The sequence below is a fragment of the Acanthochromis polyacanthus genome, chromosome 6 (genome assembly GCF_021347895.1).
Source record: "Acanthochromis polyacanthus isolate Apoly-LR-REF ecotype Palm Island chromosome 6, KAUST_Apoly_ChrSc, whole genome shotgun sequence".
Lineage (NCBI taxonomy): Eukaryota > Metazoa > Chordata > Actinopteri > Pomacentridae > Acanthochromis > Acanthochromis polyacanthus.
Genome location: NC_067118.1, coordinates 13,056,136 through 13,062,892, shown reverse-complemented (window position 1 = coordinate 13,062,892; position 6,757 = coordinate 13,056,136). Strand labels below are relative to the sequence as shown.

General features: G+C 33.8%; 1 long non-coding RNA gene across 1 annotated transcript; it reads left to right on the top strand.

Annotated features, from left to right (window-relative positions):
• Positions 1–4,639: 4,639 nt before the first annotated feature.
• Positions 4,640–6,062, top strand: LOC127534379 (uncharacterized). Its single transcript, XR_007942483.1, has 3 exons — positions 4,640–4,755; positions 5,489–5,597; positions 5,757–6,062. It is a non-coding gene; the product is annotated as an uncharacterized LOC127534379 (long non-coding RNA).
• The last annotated feature ends 695 nt before the right edge of the window (positions 6,063–6,757 follow it).

Here is a 6,757-nt window from a genome sequence, read left to right as displayed (position 1 = left end):
CAGTGATTGATGACTTTGTGGAACTTTCTCCTATCTCCCGACTGCATCTCTGGAGCTCAGCCACAGTGATCTTTGGCTTCTTCTTTACCTCTCTCACCAAGGCTCTTCTCCCACGATTGCTCAGTTTGGCTGGACGGTCAGGTCTAGGAAGAGTTGTGGTCGTCCCAAACTTCTTCCATTTGAGGATTATGGAGGCCACTGCGCTCTTAGGAACCTTGAGTGCTGCAGAAATTCTTTTGTAACCTTGGCCAGATCTGTGCCTTGCCACCATTCTGTCACTGAGCTCCTTGGGCAGTTCCTTTCCACCTCATGATTCTCATTTGCTCTGACATGCACTGTGAGCTGTAAGGTCTTATATAGACAGGTGTTTGCCTTTCCTAATCAAGTCCAATCAGTTTAATTAAACACAGCTGGACTCCAATAAAGAAGCAGAACCATCTCCAGGAGGATCAGAAGAAATGGAGAACATGTGAGTTAAATATGAATGTCGCTGTAAAGGGTCTGAATACTTATGACCATGTGATATTTCAGTTTTTCTTTTTTAATAAATTTGTGCAAATTTCTACGTTTCTTTTTTTCTGTCAAGATGGGGTGCTGAGTGTACATTAATGAGAAATAAAATGAACTTTTTTGATTTTGGCAAATGGCTGCAATGACAGACAGTGAAAATTTTTAAAGGGTCTGAATACTTTCTGTACCCACTGTATCTATCTATCTATCTATCTATCTATCTATCTATCTATCTATCTATCTATCTATCTATCTATCTATCTATTCTCTCTCTCTCTCTCTCTGTCTCTATCTACATACATTATATATATATATATATATATATATATATATATATATATATGGCATGCCGTTTAGGAAATTATATATATAATGAAACTTGATATATATATAATGAAACTTGATATATATATAATGAAAGTCGATATATATATAACGAAACTTGATATATATATAATGAAACTTGATATATATATAATGAAAGTCGATATATATATAATGAAACTTGATATATATATAATGAAACTTGATATATATATATAATGAAAGTCGATATATATATATGAAACTTGATATATATATAATGAAACTTGATATATATATATAAACTTGATATATATATATATATATATATATATATATATATATATCGACTTTCATTATATATATATCAACTTTCATTATAATATATATTATCGACTTTCATTATATATATATCACTTATATATAACGACTTCATTATATAATATCACTTCATTATATATATATCGACTTTCCATTATATATATATCAATTTCATTATATATATATCAATCTTTTTTCCGACCGAGCCCCGGAAGGGACATGTCCGTATGGCGAAGCGACAATGAAGGACACTGACCCGGACGAGAATTTTATTGAGTTTTATTTTGAAATCGGCCTGAAATACACAGACATTCAAGCAGTGCGATGCGCTAAAGAGTCCTGCCATGCAGACCAGCGATCCTGATAATGGTAAGTTTTATTTCTCCAACATCCTGCTGTTATCCTACTATGGAATACGCTCGCTACAACAGTCCCACATCAGTATTATGAACGTTCCGCCAGCTAACGCGGTCCGGACACCGGATCACTGATTAGAGGTTGGCTTTGAACTATTGTTTGGCAGCCAGTTAGCCGCTGGTAAGCTAACAAGCTATAAAACACTCCTTATAAAACCGGAGGAAAGCAGCAGCAATATTTCAGTCCAAGACCTGTATTCAGAACCTCCCAACGCTGTTACACAATGACCCATTAATTCATATTACTGAACTATATGGTTATCATTGAAATTTCCCTTGAAGAACCAGTGAACTCTTTGCGAACACATTTTAATTTATGTGTTGATTATGTTTCGTATCAGTAATACAAGTCTAAAAAACTGATTCAAATGATCAAGTTAACACAATGAAGTAAAGAGTACCTGGTAATCTGCAGCTATTTTCATTAATTTCAAGGTAAAATTCTGATGTGTGATTTTCTAGCTTTGCAGATGTGGAAATCCAATGCACTGATTTCTTATACACAGATGCTTTTGGTGTTTTTTGTTGTAAAATAAAACAAGGCATTTATCACTGTTGGAAATTATTACAGGTATTATTTGTAACACTTTCTAACATTGTATGGACAAAGCAATAAATCAGTTAATGGATAAAATCATATGTATTACAGATGCTATCAACAGCATGTCTTGTTCATTTTATTTAGTTGTCGGCCTTGGATGATGAGGGTCCAGTTACCAGGAGCACGAGTCCGCAGCTTTAACTGGTTCCGTCCTGCAGCTCCTCCACGCCGTCCTCCTCTCTAACAGACCAAATCAAGTAAGATCTGTTTTAGACTATGCAGACATCAACATGATCAGTATGTTATCTTTTTGACCCATCCTAAAATCACAAAATAGAACATTTACTTTAAGTTAACTGTGTTTTATGAAATAGAAAATAATTACTGACAACTAGTACTTTTTGGTGCTTTATGCAGGAAAAGGGAACCAGGAAGCTGCTTGGATCCCTCTGCAGTATCTGGAGAGGTCGAGGAACGGTTCTTGGAACCAGATCGAGAGACACCAGACGTGACTCTGCCATGCTCCAGAACATCCAGAAGATGAATGTGAAAACCTTGGTTGCACTGATGGGACGCATGGTGTCGGTGCTGGAGCAACTGTCCCAGAATTAACTGCATTGTTGACTATGCTTTTCTAGAAAATAAATCTTTTTTAGTACTCACCTGTTTTGTATTTTACCATGCACTTTGGGTGAATAAACAGAAATTGTGATGAGATGCAAATTTTGTCTGTAATCTACAGAGACTCTTATTCAGTGTTCAGTGCACACTTTTGTTACCACACATTTTGACAGATAAGCAGTTGTGCTTTTTCAAGCAGATTTTAGTCAGAAACATCAGTAGCAATGTTTTTTTTACCTGTTCACACCAATCTAGGTAAGATAAACTGTGCACTACTGCATGCAGGTATATTACTTGAAATGTGCTTCTATTATGTGTCTACATACACTGCTCACAAATAGTTATTCAACTTTTGGATGAAATTGATGGTAAAATATAAAAAGTGCATGCTGTAGTGAGATATCATAAAGTAGGGTATTTAACTAGAAACATGCAAATAGTGATTTTCCTCATCTCAAAAAAATTTATTGAATCAAAGCTAACAACAGTGGAGGGGTATGTCACAATAAAAATGTCTCAGTTTGGACAGAACAGCAGCCTTCAGCTGAAATCCAGTGCAATTGTGTCCCTACCAGTGGCGTGATCATGGATGTGTCCAGGCAGCAGCTGACCTCTGCCTCGTAATTAGCCTTAAGACCAGCTATAAAAGATAAACATAGATATTATCATTATCATCAAACATATGGTGCATGTGTTTAACCTTTAAGCTATGTAGGGATGCAAATGTAGTCGAAGCTAAGTAGCTAAGCTAATGCTAACACGTTCAGTGTTCAGAATCAAAACATCTCTAAAAATTACCTGTTTCTCAAACGTAGTCGCCGTTCCCTTGTGACAACCATGAAGACAGATAGATAATCACAGAGAGCTCATCTGAAGAGCAAATGTCCAATAAGGTTCCTGTTTTTGTTTGCCATGTTCCTTCAGGGCTCAGTAGGAAAAAGTCTGAATATATGGAATGAAACTTTGAATAGATTGGAATGAAAATCTGAACATTCTATATTCCGACTTTCATTATATATATATCAACTTTCATTATATATATATATCAACTTCATTATATATATATCGACTTTCATTATATATATATATCAAGTTTCATTATATATATATCAACTTTCATTATATATATATCAACTTTCATTATATATATATATCAAGTTTCATTATATATATACGACTTTCATTATATATATATCAAGTTCATATTATATATATATCAAGTTTTCATTATATATATATTCGACTTTCATTATATATATATCAAGTTCATTATATATATCGACTTTCATTATTTATATATCAAGTTCATTATATATATATCGACTTTCATTATATATATATCAAATTTCATTATATATATATCAAGTTTCATTATATATATATCGACTTTCATTATATTATATCAAGTTTCATTATATATATATCGACTTTCATTATATATATAATTTCCTAAACGGCATGCCATATATTATATATTATATATATATATATATATGGCATGCCTGTTTAGGAAATTATATATATAATGAAAGTCGATATATATTATATATAATATATAATGAAAGTTGATATATATATAATGAAACTAGATATATATATAATGAAAGTTGATATATATATAATGAAGTCGATATATATATAATGAAAGTTGATATATATATAATGAAAGTTGATATATATATATATATATCAACTTTCATTGATATATATATATATATATATATATATCAAACTTTCATTATATATATATCAACTTTCATTATATATATATTCGACTTTCATTATATATATATCAACTTTCATTATATATATATAATCGACTTTCATTATATATATATCAACTTTCATTATATATATATCAAATCTTTTTTTCCGACCGAGCCCCGGAAGGGACATGTCCGGTATGGCGAAGCGACAATGAAGGACACTGACCCGGACGAGAATTTTATTGAGTTTTATTTTGAAATCGGCCTGAAATACACAGACATTCAAGCAGTGCGATGCGCTAAGAGTCTGCCATGCAGACCAGCGATCCTGATAATGGTAAGTTTTATTTCTCCAACATCCTGCTGTTATCCTACTATGAATACGCTCGCTACAACAGTCCCACATCAGTATTATGAACGTTCCGCCAGCTAACGCGGTCCGGACACCGGATCACTGATTAGAGGTTGGCTTTGAAACTATTGTTTGGCCAGCCAGTTAGCCGCTGGTAAGCTAACAAGCTAATAAAACAACTCCTTATAAAACCGGAGGAAAGCAGCAGCAATATTTCAGTCCAAGACCTGTATTCAGAACCTCCCACGCTGTTACACAATGACCCATTATTCATATTACTGAACTATATGGTTATCATTGAAATTTCCCTTGAAGAACCAGTGAACTCTTTGCGAACACATTTTAATTTATGTGTTGATTATGTTTCGTATCAGTAATACAAGTCTAAAAAAACTGATTCAAATGATCAAGTTAACACAATGAAGTAAAGAGTACTGGTAATCTGCAGCTATTTTCATAATTTCAAGGTAAAATTCTGATGTGTGATTTTCGAGCTTTGCAGATGTGGAAATCCAATGCCACTGATTTCTTATACACAGATGCTTTTGGTGTTTTTTGTTGTAAAATAAAACAAGGCATTTATCACTGTTGGAAATTATTACAGGTATTATTTGTAACACTTTCTAACATTGTATGGACAAAGCAATAAATCAGTTAATGGATAAAATCATATGTATTACAGATGCTATCAACAGCATGTCTTGTTCATTTTATTTAGTTGTCGGCCTTGGATGATGAGGTCCACTTACCAGGAGCACGAGTCCGCAGCTTACTGGTTCCGTCCTGCAGCTCCTCCACGCTGTCCTCCTCTCTACAGACCAAATCAAGTAAGATCTGTTTAGACTATGCAGACATCAACATGATCAGTATGTTATCTTTTGACCCATCCTAAAATCACAAAATAGAACATTTACTTTAAGTTAACTGTGTTTATGAAAATAGAAAATAATTACTGACAACTAGTACTTTTTGGTGCTTTTATGCAGGAAAAGGGAACCAGGAAGCTGCTGTGGATCCTCTGCAGTATCTGGAGAGGTCAGAGGAACGGTTCTTGGAACAGATCGGAAGACACCAAGACGTGACCTCTGCCATTCTCCAGAACATCCAGAAGATGAATGAAAACCTTGGTTGCACTGATGGGACCCATGGTGTTGGTGCTGGAGCAACTGTCCCAGAATTAAACTGCATTGTTGACGACTGCCTTTTCTAGAAGATAAATCTTTTTTAGTACTTCACCTGTTTTGTATTTTACTCATGCACTTTGGGTGAATAAACAGAAATTTGTGATGAGAGATGCAAATTTTGTCTATAATCTACAGAGACTTTATTCAGTGTTCAGTGCACACTTTTGTTACACACATTTTGACAGATAAGCAGTTGTGCTTTTCAAGCAGATTTTAGTCAGAAACATCAGTAGCATATATTGTTGTTTATTTACTGTTACACCAATCTAGGTAGATAAACTTCACTACTGCAGCAGACATATTATTGAAATGTGCTTCTATTACACACGTGGACAAAATTGTTGGTACCCCTCAGTTAAAGAAGGAAAAACCCACAATTCTCACTGAAATCACTTGAAACTCACAAAAGTAACAATAAATAAAAATTATTGAAAATTAAATAATCAAAACAGCCATTACTTTTGAATTGTTGATTAACATAATTATTTAAAAAAACAAACTAATGAAACAGGCCTGGACAAAAATGATGGTACCTCTATAAAAGATTGAAAACTATTTGACCAGAGTGACATGATTAACTCAGGTGTGTCATTTAATTGACATCACAGGTGTTTCCAAACTCATAATCAGTCAGTCTGCCTATTTAAAGGGAGACAAGTAGTCACCCTGCTGTTTGGTGAAAAGGTGTGTACCACACTGAACATGGACAACAGAAAGCGAAGGAGAGAATTGTCCCAGGACATCCGAAAAAAAATTACAAACATCTTAAAGGTAAAGGCTATAAGACCATCTCTAAACAGCTT